Below are 15,534 nucleotides of genomic sequence, written 5' to 3'. Positions count from 1 at the left end.
CAGCTAGTAACATAAGCTTTCAAATTATCTAAATAACTGATCAAGTACAGAGAGGAGTAACCTTTTAAAGTCATTAGATTTTGTAAGCAGATGTACAAATAATTAACTTCAAATTCTGCAGCCAGAGAATGATGTAGATTGCAGATTTTGAAGTAAGAACACCTGTAGTTACAAAGGCAAGTAACTGCTGCTTAGAGAAGGCAAACATCTATTGATTCTCAGGTAAGCCAATCAGAGCCAGACCAGCATGTTCTGCTTGTTGCAACGATAAGACACTGAAAAACAACAGGACCAGTACTCTACCTTTCTCCATCCATTCTGGAAACGCTCCTTCTCCGAGCTTCTGAATCACCGGCTTTATTGCTATTTATATGACAGTAGTTCCCAAGATGATGCAAAGCGGTTTGCAGACACTGGAAGTCAAGTCCAAATCATCTCAGCTTTTTATTTGCATTTATAGAGGGCAATGCTAAACTGTTCCCAGAGACAAGGGAGAAAATTGATGAGAAGCTATAGTATTTTCTTTTGCAAAGGGCACCAGGCACATAAAGTCACAAGTGAAAGAAAGCAACCCTGAAAAGATTCCTGACATCAAAAGAAGGTGCTAACACTTGTCTATGAGGCAAAAGGGCTGGGAGGAACCATCTCCTTTGTGCAAAACACTGTTATATGAACAGAGCACTCCTGATGAAACCCTTTCTTTCTGGTAGGGGAATCCATAAATGAGACAGTCAAAGTGAGGAGAAAAAGGGCATGAAAAAGGACCAGGGAGAGAAGTTGAATGAGTTAAAAACCAGCAGCAGCATGAGGGTGACTGAAAACCAGCAGGTGGGAAAAATAGCCACCTTGAAAGTGGCCTTTGCCAGTATAGAAGCAAAGTGCCAAGTATTTTCTCAGTGTTGCTTATACCACAGAAGTGTTCTCATTCCTGGCTCATCTGAGATGACCTCTGCCCAGCAATAAGAGTTTGCTCACTCCACTGTCTCATCTGGCTTGCAGAATGAGGAGGATGGAGACTCCATATGATGTTTCAGATTCTTCAGCACTACTAGAAAGCAATTTAAAACTTTTAAAAAATGAAAAGAAAGGCAAAGGAGTTCTTCACTTCCCTGCTATCAGTTGCCCTGGTATCTAAATTATGTCTAGGCTCTGTGCCCAAAATCTTTATGTGGTGCTATAGAAATGCAGAGTTATCTTTCTTCACCTGAGAGTGAAAATTGGTGTTAGTATAAAGAGAACAACCCCTCCAGGATTTACTGTACTCCAAGGACTTGGTCAGCTGTGGCAATTTGTTCCATTATGACTAGTTTCCATATCACTGCAATATGCTGACGGATATGCCTCTAAGATTAAAATCTGCTGTTACATCAGTGTAAAGCTAGCACAAAGCAGATAGAAAGATTTAGTTTTCATATCTATCTTGTTATCTAAAAGGTTTCTGCATTTAAAACATTTCTTGCAGTATGCCAGTGTCTATTTTGGGCTGTATTTACATGGGGGTCTTAACCTTCTCTCAGATTTCAGAAAAGGTCTGAAAAAGAGATGTGGCTAAACACAAGCTTTTAGACCTAAAACTTGAGTGCAATACCTGAAACCTAGCACTCCTTGACAGACAAGCCAGGGTTTGGGTGCAAAGTCCTGGTTTTCCAAAGCATCCCATGCAGATGGACTCAGACCTGAACTAGGGTAGTTTTCCCTGATCATGCTCTTACCACCTGAAGGTGAGCTCTGACAACCAAACTTTAATGCACAAACTGCTCCACCTGTCCTTTTACACACCTTCCCTGGTCCTGCAAATGATACAGGCTTCTAGAAGTTTCCTAAGGCCAGTTCTGTTTGTTTCCAGCATTTTTCTTCAGAAGTGGTCAAAGGCAATTCTCATAAACTTTTGATAATATCTGCACACAAGGCCAGGATATGCAATGAGAGGGAGATCTGACAAATGGCTTGTTTTATAGGACCTTAATCCACACTTTATAACAATGCAGTAAACATTTTTAATAATGGACTGTTTAATATTTTGTTCATTGTTTTTAAAGGACAATTAGGAAGTCTTGCCTGCATTTTCTGTGAAGTTTATCAGTAGGGGAATGGTCACTGATTATCACACACCACCTGCAGAGGCTGAATGCACAAAAAGACATAAAGTTTAGCTGTAAACTTGTAAGGCTTGATTCCCTGCCAAAATGGAGCTTCAGCTCAATTACTCAAAGTCATGCCAAAGTTGACTATCCACCTGCTAGAGTATGAGCTAGAAATGGAAGGAACACCTGCAAAATAAGACCAGGGAGGTGGAAGGAGGAAGTCATCCTTGAAAGGAAAGTAACAGAAAGAGGCAGCAAGACACTGTAGTGAGAACTAATGCTTTCCAGTAAATTAGCTTCAAAGCCATATATGAGAGTTCAGCAAGCAAGTAGCTAATTACAAATAAACAGGGATGGGGAACCACACCACAATCAAGATAGTTGATTGTGGTTCTCCATCACTAACAGTTCAGGTAAAACATAAAGTACAATTCCAAAATATCACAGAGTTGACTAATCTCCAAGAAATTGTATGTATTGGAATCCACGCAGTAATTTCTCCCGAGTCCCTCTTCTACCTAATATTTTTCATTGCTTCATTTATTGTGTAGAGAACTCACCAGTAGGTGGTTAGAACTGTTTCTAGATGGTATGTCTGAGATTGTTATAATGAAAAAAGATAGTAACTTGTTTTAGCAGCAGAATGTTATTTATTACTTGCAAATAACAAAAACATCATTCAGATTGTAGGCTCACCACATCTGTATTTGTTAGCAGATATCTACCTCATACTTTCCTTGTTAAACAAAGAAATACGAGTCCAGGCTGAACCCCCTAGTCTTGTATAAGTAACTTCCGAGAATTAGGATTGAGGTACCAGGTTGAAGTACCCATTAACTAAGCTTAGTGTGTTATGGAGATAAAGTGCAATTCAAGAAGAAATGATCGATGATGAGAATACTAGGTTGTTCTGCAATACAGAAGCAGAGCTGAAGTAAATAAAACAGCAAACACTGGAACATCTTACTCAAAAAGACAGATAAAAGAGCAACTCTGTGTCAACACTGGATAAGCAGATGATACTCACTGGCTGATCTGCAATTTCTGTAAAAGCTCTTCTCCAGAAAGAATAATACCACCTAAATAATTGCTTGTGATGCAGAAGTAGGTCTGTAGCAAGTCCCCCCCAATCTCTCTGAGAAGGGCTCTTATTTGAATTAATCTCCATAAAATTGATATTTCTGAATCTGTTGTATTTATATCTCCTTACTGCTTAGAATGCTGACTAAAGCCTCATTTTAGCAGGCATCAATCAATTTTGCTTGTATCAAAAAATGACCATCTCTAAAACCTTTCTTGAAGGACAATTTGAACTTGAAAATTTCTCTGATCCACAGAAAGAACAGCCAAAATGGTACTACTTAATAGCAGCCAATGGATAAAATCCATTGTCCAATCCATGTTACTGTCCCCACCTTTTCCTCAGACTGAAGGTAGAGCCTGAAATACAGTATTTCTGTCATGGCTGGCCACTTGAACTGCAAGAAGTTCCACCATCTAATTATTATATCCAAATTCGTGGTTTTTAAAAAATAGTGTAAGCTTATTATGTTCTGCAAAAGATGCTGAGTAAAAGCAACTCTATGAGTAACATTTTTTTACCTTCTCTTTCAGTCTTTCTATGTATCTACTTCCTTTTCTTGTTTCACACTTAATTGCAATAAATGGCTCCTAAATCAGTGCAGATAGCTGTCTGGGAAGGTTGGATTCCATACCTGACTGACATTAAGTCTGGCTCAACTTTGGGGAAAAGGGTGCATCAGTGTCCATATATGTTTTATTTACATTTCTGAGAGAAGTGAGAAACAAAAAGCGCAGTTTGAGCTTGTCTGCTTGTCTGGTTCAACTTTGGTGGTATGCAAGTCCCCCGAGCCAATTTCAGGACTGCACAGTCCCCTTCCTTTTATCTTCATGACCTGTGTCCAGCGGGCTGAACAACATGGGGATTTTTGCCACTTCTCACATGTCTAGGCGAACCCTTTCTTCAATCAAAGATGATGAAGTGAAATGAAATCGTGAAAGGCAGAAAACATAGAGCCCAAAGTGTGACCTAGGAATCTTAATTTTCCTCAATCATTGCTGTAACGGAATGCAAGTCTGCAGCAGCGGGGGTGAAATTATAGTACAAATTACCATGCTATGCCAGATAAATTATTCTCTGCAGCATGGTTATTAAGTGATAGATAAATAACTAACACTGTAGGACTGATTGACAAAATATAAGTGACCTGGAGCTAAGCAGGGCACCATGGAAATAACATTGCAGCGCCACTAATATTTTAACACTGAAATGAGATTTTCCGAAGCAGAAAAATCTTAAAATAGTACATGACTAAGCTAGCTGCAAGTTAAACAGCTACTAAAAGCTCTAAAGCTCTTCAGCTGAGAACTCCTACCTTCATGACATGTCTCGTGTAAACATTTCTTAAATGCAAACTCGAACACTGCTGCAGTTCTCTGCCTGTGGAGGACACAAAAGTAATGAGACTTTTCCCTTTAAATAGGTCTTAGTAGATGGTTATCTTTAACAGCTTCAAAGAGAATGTGGGACATGGGCTCAGAGGTTATTCAGTGACATGGTGTCCTCTAGGTTTAGAAGCAGAGCAGCTACAGAGAGAAAGGATACAGATCTTTGTCAGAGTGAACCCAAGGGATCACTGACCACATGGATTTTCTGGAGAATTATTGCTCTACAGCTGGGGCTGGCTACAGTTGGAACATTTCTGCACAAGAGGCTGTTGTGGAAAAACAACTTGTGCCTTCCCATTTGTGATTTCCTAAATTTACTGGACGCTTTCTACCAGCACTTGCAATATGTTTATGCAAAGGATGGTGCTTGCCTTGACAGAAAACTGTTCTGCCCAGGTCATACCTAGGAAAGAAGAAAATTCCCATATAACCAAACGTAAGGGCACCACTCAAACAAACAAAGCAAGCTGGGTTAACAGCTTTCAGGCCCTTGGCAGCTGAGCAGAGGTCTCTGACCTTGTAAAAGCATGCTACGCATAGGATCTGGTATCCAGACACATGCTCTCAACAGCATCCTGGCCTCAGGCCAGGTGAGGAAGCATGACCAGTGTGTAGCTATAACAGGTGAGGAAATGAGACAAGCCAATATTTTGATACTGTTCTTTATATCAGAGAAACACCTACTGTCTGAGGTTCCCAAAATACTCCATAAAACAGCACTGGCGTGATGCTTAAGAATGACACAGAGACATCTTTCACCTCTGTGTGTGTGTCACTATCATCATCAGACAGAGTATATCACAGGTAGAGGGAAGTTACATGAGGCTGAAAAATAATTGCATGAGTCATGTGGATATTTAAAATCAAATTAAGTCTGTCTAATTAAGTATCCATGTAATTTAATACAGAACTCCAGGAGAAATAAGGGATTCCTACTATAGATTAATAGTGAGCATTTCACTAGAGAACACTCCTGTGTGATGACCCCCACACAGTCATGGCCTCTAATCTTTCCCAAATGCAGAACAAACTGAAAAAGAAATTAGAGAGACAGGCAGAGAAAAATACAGGCAATAAAGAGACCCATCCGTTAAACAGTATGAATGTTCTGGAGGTAGACAAGTAATCACAGCAATCAATAGGGATCCAGCTGAAGACCAAATTCTGATACATCTAGTAGGGAGCTGGCCTGTAGGTAGAAGAAGCCACAAGAAAGCGGCAGCATAGCTAGCTTACTACCTCCTTAATGCAGAACAAAATGCTGGCAGGTGACAGTAAACACAAAGAGATTGAAGAAGATGGCTCTCTGGAGAAAGGCCCTTGTCAGAACTTTTAGAACACAAGAAAAGAAAGGCAGATTTTTGTTTTCTTGTTTTCAAGTCAATTTTGAAACTGAGTGTAACTCTGTAGGGAAGAGGATTGTTCCCTGGGGGAATTAAGGAAGTTGTAAAGTTCAAACAGAATGAAGAACAGGGGGGAAATAAATATATTTTCCTCTAGAGGATTGCTTTCAGTAGTTGGTGCTCTCTAGAATCAAGCAGAAATTAAAACAAAACCAAACCAAAACCACACACACACATACCCCTCTAAGTTCTTTTAAGTACTGCAAAAACTTACAAAGGCTCAGTCATTTGGTAGGGAGAATTCTGGAGTTTTGGACTAAACTTGCTGTCTAATATTACATGACATATCAGGGGAACACATAGGAATAGAAACTCCTTGAGGGGATGCTCCTTCTTTCCTTGCACCTTGCCTCATCATCCATCAGTTTGCTTATTTGCTCTCTGAACGTTTTCTGTGCCCACAGAAAAAAATACTGCCAGGTTATATAATCAGCTGGAATCCTAAGACATGCATATTCTGTCTGGCATAACCAGGCTGATTTAAGGCTGGATGGCATTTCCTGACCTTTAGAATGGAAGATGCTTTTATCCTAACCAGTGAAACCCTGATATAAATAATGGAGATATTAAAACTTGACCATTTAATACTTTCCCTTTAGACCTATTTCAGTAGCTAAATTTTCTTGCAGCAGCCATCCAGGTGGTAGCTCTTGCTCTTTCCATAGCACTGCAAAGTGCAGAGCTTACAGCTCTGCCCTTAATTGGAAGTGGCATAGTGAGAAACACTGTTGGTTCTGTAAAGTCTTGCATGCATAAGAAGATCACTGTTGTCTTTAATGCTCAGGACTCGTGAAAGGGCAGGCGATTGCCTTTCATTTTCCCCCTTTTCCCTTCTTCATAGCTCTCTCCCCAGATAAAATCTTCCAAGGGAGGGAAAAAAAATAATGTCTGCTGGGAGCAGGTGGTTTTAAGCAAAGCATATTATGTTTTCTGCTTCACTGGACGATCTCCTGCTCTGCAATATGGGAGAAATCCTAGAATGTGCATGCCAGACCCAGGGAACTTCCATCAACCAGGGACATTTCTGAAGGAGAGCGGGTTGCTAAGAATACCAAGATGAAAGCTTAGGGAGCTAACTTAAATTTAATGGGATATATTGCACCCAATACTGTTGCCGTGTTGGCTTAGTGCTGTTCTGTGCAGACAGCTCCAAGATGTCATTGAAGCAGCTTCTGCCATGACAATGATTCATAGTTGCTTTCTTTTGACACCAAAGGACAAAGTGAAAATGGAATAAAAAAAATGGCATTATTCCTCAAGCTCCTCTCAATTTGTTTTACAACAAATGTTCAGTGGAGACAATCCTCCAGACCAATTTCTACAGCCACTCATTGAAAAGAACTGTAAGCAGACTCACAGAGACTGAATGGGTTTAATGGAAATAACTCATTCTGAAGTCCCTACTGATCCGTATGCATCTTCAGTGATCTACACGTCCTTAGCAATGTGTAGGCTTTGTCTGAGTCGCCGTCCAGACTTACGCTGTATCCCATTTGCACAGTACAGGACCTCGCTGTACTGAGCAGAATCTGTGTGCTGCTGTTGGGTATCTTGGAAAAAATACGAATACAAATACTAATACCAATAAAAAATACTAGTACAAAAATATAAAAGGTTTGGTCCTTTCCCAAATATTAGTATTTTTCTATTGTCATGGCCAGGAGGAGAGCTGAATGCTGGACCTTCTTGTACCACTTCCACAGACATGTTCCCTGCAGCCGTGTCCTTGGGATGGCCTGAAAGTGCAGCCAGGGCTGTCCTGTCCTCTTGCTGGTGCTGTGAGGGACTGTAATAGGAGTAAGAGGCGGAAGGAAATGACAAGATTTGGGATGACCATTTGCTCCAAGGCAGGGAAGTTACCCTACTTAATGCAGAATGTGTATGCTAAGTCAGTTTCTGCCTAAGAGAATATTTTGTGATGTTAGGGAAAGCAGAAACATGACTTTCTCACAAAAGCTGCAGTGGTTCGGAACAGCAGCAGAGAGCTGAGACCTTATCCTCAGCGGCAGGTTTAGGACAGCCACAGCAAGACCTCTAGGGCAAAAACTAAGTTAGCCATAGTACCTTCTGCAACCTCCAGTGGCACATCCAGCAGCTGGATGCATTTTGGAAGTTTAGGGCTCATTTCCACTCAAAAGATGTAAAATCAGTCACATGTCCAAAGGCCCATGCAAGAAGTCTGTAGGTATGAAAAAAGCTGACGCATATCAGCCTCCAAAACACTTGGTATGTGGAGTCTTCCACCTGAACTCCTCAAATTGATTCACAAATGTTTCTCTCATCCCATCCAGTGATGCTTTAATGTTATCTATCCAAGCACACATTTCCCATGCAATGAACTACTTCAGCTCTCTTACCAGCTTGTCAGAAAAGCTCACGTGCCGGTGCTTGCTGATGCTTGCAACAGAATTTCATCATCCTTACTTGAGTCTCACGAAAGGGTAGAGGCTAAGCAACCTTTCTTTTTCTGGAAGGAGCTGGGAATTGCTTCTGGGGATGAATCTCAGCATTGCAGGAATATGTAGATCCTTTCTCAAGGCTCCATTTTTTTTCCGTCATCTCTGCTCCTAGGAGTCTACCCAGCATCAGCCCAATTCCTCTGCTTGTTTCAGAACCAGGACAGCCTAGACCTAAATATTTTTTCTGTGTATATCACCAACCTGGGCAACACTTATGCTAAGTACCTGAACATTAATATGACATTTGTTCTAGGCCAATGTCTTAAACAGATGATTAATGTAGAGGTTGTTTGCAGTGGAGGGCTTTTCTTCTACTACCAAATATTTAATGAAACATCGTGTTTCAAACAAATACATAGAAGGAAGCCTGGGTATTTCTATAAACTTGTCCTGTTTGCTGCAGATCTGCCCTGCAGATCAAAACTGGTCCCGACACTAGCAATTTAGGAGGGTGCATTCTGTGGCCAGAGGCACAGATTTTGAAGGATGCAAAGACAAACTAGGTCCAGGTCCCAGCCTGGAAAACAGTCAGCTCCAAGCCCTAAGGATACAGACACACTCTGTGCAGTCAAATTGACTGCAGCGTAACTCCAGGGCCTGACATCTGCATTCAGGCTTCCTTCCCCTTCTCCTTCAGAAGGTGGGATGTTGGGGAGGAGGCAGAGGAGCCGTAAGAAACAAATGACTAACTGCAAGAGGCAGCAATTGGACTCAGCATGTTCTGCTAATACACACCTGATAAAAAGCATTTTTTCCCCTCACTGCAAGCAACCGGTTTTATTAACATTGAACGATAATATGGAATGACTGTGGGGGGAAAAATGTTTAAAATAATAAAAAGAAACCCTGCAGGTGAGCAAGATTGATTTTAATAAAAGCAACAGAAGAAATCTATCTCTGGGACATTTCCCCCCCCCCCTCCCTCCTTCGTCTTTGGAGGGTAACATGTGGAGTCTGGCGTTGTCAGTCTTGCCAGCAGGAGGTCGGTGACAGGTTGAGTGGTGTGGCTGACAGGACTGAAGTCAAATCTCCAAGAGAAGCAGAGCAGTGCAGAATGGCCAATACTGCGAATCGTGTAGGGGAGAAAGGATGTGCCACAGTTATTCCAACAGCATTACGCACAGCAAAAATAAACCCCAAAACAACAGCAACAACCAGCAAGCGAATCAGAATGACAGCTCTGGGAAAAAAATAAAAAGCAGCAAGAACTGAACATCATATTCAAATCATACTGAATTACAAAGAAAAATATCACTAGCAACAGACGTACATTACATCTCACACTCCTTGAAGAGGGCAGATAGAGTTGCAAGGGGCTCGTATTCTTGTAAAAATATAAATTTTGTTGCCACTACCCATCCTGGAAGTGATGGATGCAGTCCAACGTGATACCTTGTCAGCACTGCATTCTGCAGTGACCACATAGCTCCTGCTCAATGCTTAGCTGTCCAAGACTTATCAGGTAACGGCAGTGTCACTCCCACAGTGCTTACTCACTCAAGTAACAGCTACACGGATGTGTAACACATTAGATTTTCACAGTATGTGACATTTTTACTTCTATGGTGAAAAATCAGCACTTGTGTTTAAAGCTTTGAAGTTTTCTCTCCACAACATGTTGTGTTAAGCTTTTTTTTTTCCTCTCTCACTTGTCTTCAGAAGCCATCTCCTCATGCCACTCACTCTTCAGGATGGCAGCAAACGGCCTGCTGAGCTATGAAGTCCTATTATTCAGAGGAATTTTTCTTGTAGTTTTTATCTGTGTTCTGCAGCAACTCCTTTTATCTAGCACACTTCTTGTTGGGAAGAGAGAACTTAAAGACTTTCCCAACTTTGCATCTTGCAGGTTTGCCTACCCTCTTAGGCTTTAATGGTCTTTTGGACTATCACATACTGTCTGAACCAACTATGTGCTTTATCACAGTCCCTGTCACGCAAAGACAAATCTGGGAAGCTTCTGTCTACAAAAGAGAGTTAAGTGGGAAAAGGATTATTTGACATTGCATCCTGTGAACACCCTTTTTTTTGGGAAATAAACATGAAGTGGATCCCCATTCAAGAGAACAGTTACATGATATCTAATCAGCTTAGTAGGCTGGCCATTGGCATAATGGGATCCCAAGGGCAGAGCTGGGTTTACTCACGATAGTTAAGAAAAAAAAAAAAAAGAAGAAGAAGAAAAAAAAACAGGAGACAGTGACAGAGACCAAGAAGAAGCGATAGCAGGTTTGGGGTAGAAGTCCTATTTGCAAATTTTGATCACATTTGGTGATTAGTCTCAGTCAAGAAAAATAAAGGAGTGTTGTTTTTCTGGGGGGGGGGGGGTTGTAAGGTTTAAAAAAAAATCTGGATTTTTGTTCTGAAATAGGATTTCTCTGTGGAAAAACAGAGCTAAAGAAAAAAACCAATGACAAAGGTCTGGCCTCAAATAGCGAATGGGAACACTTGGTGTCAGGCTGAATGCTATGTTTCGGTTCAACATCTCCCCCGTCTCCCCTCTCCCCTCTTTTTTTAAATGTCATCGATACAATGTTTTGTTTTACTTTAAAATGCATTTCTCCTATTCAATTATATAAACAAACAAATAAAGTGAGCTTAAGGAAGCTAGAGCTGGGTCTGACAGAGCAGTTTCAAAGGTATACCAAACATCAGACTTGAATGCACTTCCAGATAATCCAGGGGTGAATCAACATGGGAAAAGAGGAGAAGAGTGGGAGAGGAAGAGGGGAAGGAGATTGCATTTCTTGGCCTTGCCTTGCATGGGCAGCTGACCAAGACAGGTAATACACTGCCCCATGGTAGAGCATGCTCACGGAGACAACTTGGTGAACTCCCATGTGACATGCCTGTAAGATGCCAATAATGTCTGCTGTCAGGTCAGAGCAGCTTTCATACTGCTAGTTTATGGTTTTCCCTCTCAGCATTAACTTTGAATTAATCAGAACAGGCTGTACTACATATATGGCTGACATTGCAATTTATTGTATCTCGCACGTTATACCCAAGCATATGTCCCTATGTGAAATGCTGTTTTACTCATTCAGCATTCATGCGTGGATGATTTCTTGTGCCTAAAGTATTTAATCTAATGGGCACTTTTAGTATACACAACTACAGGCACTAAGATTAAGGATTTAAAATACTAGACCAATATATTATATAAATGAAAATCTCTTTGGCACCCACAGATATAATATAGTATTTGGGCTTTCTGACCTTGAGTACAATTTCCATATACTCATAAAAAATTGATAGCGCTTCTCATTATCCATTCCCCTCTCCTCAGCACACCCGCCCTCCTCTCCCACATCACAGCCGACACCTCTGATTCTCTGGTCCTGTACATCAGCCTTATGGTCACCTCTGGAGGTCTCTGGGGGCAACCCTTTCAGGCGCTGCAAGGAGGCTGCTGTGCTCTGTAATCGACAGGAGCCTATCAGGGAAGACACCTCTTCACCCTCAGTCAAGAAATTGACACACACTTATTCCCAAATATGAGGTGCAAAGAAAGCTTTCCCACAGCTACACGTCTCTAAGTCATCTGTGGAGCAGCACTACGTTTCTCAGAAACCTGCTTCTCTGAGACATCTATCAGGCAACAGCTCAGGTTCTAGCTATCCAGTTTTTCAGTCATCAACACAATAGTTCATTCCTAGTATTTCGGGGGGGTTATTATTCCTGTTTTTAAAAAGGCTTATCCATTCTATGATTGAATTAATAAGAGAAAAAGCTTTAATGGGGAATAATGTGTATCTAATTATTAATGTACTATAGAACTTAGCTTTTATATTGCAATTTATATTGCAATTACCTTCTTTGTGATATAAAGCAGAACAATACAGAGGAAGAACTTCTTTATTAATGCCTAATAGCATGGTAATTTAAAATATTCGAGTTTCTTTAATAAGGTGCTGTATGAAATGTTACCTAATTTGACAAGATTAATTATACAATTAATTTGAGACCGCTCTCAATTAAATTAGTAAAAATTCTTAAGAATACAGGAACCTAACATGAAGTGAGATACCTATTAAACAGGATATTAATTAGACAGAGATGAAATAATGCATGCTTTGTTAATATAAAGGGCATTGACGAGTTGGTAAAGATGTATTATTTCATTACTTTAATAAAATAAAGGTAGTCCAGGCACAAAACAATTTCAGCGAACCCTTCAGAAGACTGCAGTAGAAGTCAGAGTTAGTTCTGCTGCAAGGACTGAGGGGCTTGATTCTTACCTAGGGGCAGATTTAATCCAAGTTGTTTGATCCCATATAAGTACACCAGTGTTATTGCAGGGTAAATTCATGTACAGTCCCAATGGGACAGTGGGAGCAGGAGAAAATACTCTACAGCTGAATTTGTGTAAAAAGATGGGGGGAAATGCTGCACTACAATGTTGCAAATTCATAAAATGAGATGGGATAGCATTCAGGGTGGTGGTAGGAGGGAGCAAGACAAATGTCAGCATCACAACCACAGACTTCAGAAGACCTGTTTGTCACTGAGAGAATAGGGATCCAGGAGACCTGGGTGATTTTCAAGGATTATCTCCTCCAAGATCTAGAGTGGCACATCCTGCCCGGCCAATCAAAAGTGGGAGGAGGTTTCATATGGATGAACAAGGAGCTCCCAACAAAACTCCAACATAAAAAGGAACTGTACAAGACATGGAAATTGTGGGTCAGGCAACCCAGGAGGAATACAGACACTGTCCAAGCGTGCAGGGATGTGGTTAAGAAAGCCAAAGCCCACTCAGAGATGAACCTGGCAAAGGACACAAAGGGCAAAAAGAAGAGTTGCCACTGGTAAAATGGTTGCAAAAGAAAGACTAAAGAAAATGTGGGTGTGCTTCTGCATGGGAATAAGGATCTTTACAAAAAGCTATTGAGAAGATCAAGGTCACCATGACCTCTGCACCTCTACTTCTAGGGGTAAGACCAGGCTTCAGTATCCCAGGCACTGGAGACCAGGAGGTCTGGAGCAAGGAAAACTTACTGTTTATGGAGGAGGTAGGGCATAAACAAGTCCCCGGGACCTGATGGTATGCACCAGAAGTGCTGAGGAATCTGGCCAATGTTGTTGCGAGGCCAGTCTCAATTATCTTTGCAAGATTATTGTGAAAGGTTTCCATCTTAAATTAAAAGCAACAGTGGGTGCTAACTTTTCCAAAGGACGGACCACTTCCTTTCATTCTGAGATGGCACACATGGTATATCTCAGGCATATCATACACATGTGGTATATCTCAGGTTTCAAGAATTCTTGCTGAGTTGGAGAACCTCTGTAGTTATCTGTTTCCACAGCATACATATGTGAATCTGGATTATCATGTGATCTAGAAAAGCAAAAATCTTACACCATCTGTGGCGTCTTCCCAGTTCACCATATCAGTTTTGACACTAAGTCCTTTTTGTCACTTGTATATTTGGGGTCAAATATTCTCCTCATATTAATTGGTCTTTTTAACTTAGGCCAGTGAGAAGTTCCCCACAAAGATGACTGAGCTCATTTTTCCTTGTGAATCAAGTCTTTTTAACTCCATAAGCATCTGTGAATTTTAAAAGCACGTCTGCTCTGGGTCATCTAAATAGATATTTAGATAAATAGATCAAGCCTATTATAGTCTCCATTATATCAATTGCAACAAAGTTATTGTGGGAGAGAAAAGCTCTGTGAAAGACTTCTTTCTTTCAGGGAAACAGATTTCATATGACCTGCCTGAGGTCAGAGAAGAAATCTACAACTTTACTTGAACTCAGCCCTGTTGAGTGCTAGGCTATCACACATCACTAGAGAGTTGTTCCTCTACTATACACCAGTTCATGTTCTGTCGCAACCAGCTTCTAAAAACAATAAAGTTTCTGGGAAAATAATTTCAGAGCACTCTATAGTACAAATATAATAAAAATTTGTATCTATCAAGAGCAGGATTCCTCTCCAGACTTCCACAATATTGACACAAACATCCAAGTTAGCGACTCTGTAACCCTTTCATAGCTAAAGGAGAAAAGCAGACTTTGCTAGATGCAAATCACCTGATGCAGTTTAGATATCTGATTTAGGAGATCTTGTTTCATCTTCTGCAAGCATCCATATCTGTGTAGAAAGGGAGCCTAGCATGACTAGCTCAGATGAATTTCACCCTGAGGATCTCAGATAAAGTTTGCTAGTTAATTTTGTCTGGGAAATAGAATAAACCATATCGCTGATATGACCAATGAGATCAAAACCTCCAATTGCAAATGTCAAATATTTGGAAGTTATCCACAGAGTGAGCTGTAGTGAGATATTCTTCAAATAAAGTCAAAGAACAAATATAAACAAAACAAGCATTCCAAGATCAGGAAGAATCTTAATTATTAGGTAGCTTCTTCCTGTGAACTCCTACCTTCTCTCTGTTTCTAATCAGATCACATGAGTTTAGGTATTTGAATCCAACCAAAGCACTATTAGTTGTATTAACACTATTATTAGTACATTATGTATATTAGTACATGTTATTGTCATAGACTCTTCTCTGCTATGACAAGCTAGTCATCATTGCTTTGAAGATATTTTAAGGAATTGCTGTATATGCACTGAACTGTTTAACTATATGAGTTAGACTTAGACTGCATTGCACAATTTAGACAAATTTATGGAGATTTTAAATTCTCAGAATTCTGAGTTTACCTCAGATTTCTCATGTGTAGCGATGTGAATTTAGTGTCTTCTCTTCAAAGACACATGCAAACTTTTGTAACTCAGAAGGACTCATGAACAGCCTCTCTGCTCACTTGTCCAGACTGAGCCCTTATGACACATACAATGCATTCAAACTATTGCATTCCAGTCTCAAAAGCAATGAGAATTTATTTTTGAAAATGACAATTGTTCTGGTTTAGTGCAGCAGTTTTGCTGCTACATGATCTGCTGTAGTGGTTTGATAGATAGTCCATCATCACAGCTTCAGCCTTCCTAATATGACACCTAGAAAATACAGTGAAAATATGGGGAATACAGCCATTTCTTTGCATAGTATGCCAGCAATTCCCATTCCTATTAGTGTCTGCTGAGTGCCCAGATATAAATGTCAGCTAAGCACGGTGCTCCTAAGAAGTGTCTTCAAAACCATAA

Source organism: Gallinula chloropus (assembly GCF_964237585.1).
Source record: "Gallinula chloropus genome assembly, chromosome: 3".
Lineage (NCBI taxonomy): Eukaryota > Metazoa > Chordata > Aves > Gruiformes > Rallidae > Gallinula > Gallinula chloropus.
Note: the sequence above shows the minus strand (reverse complement) of the source record.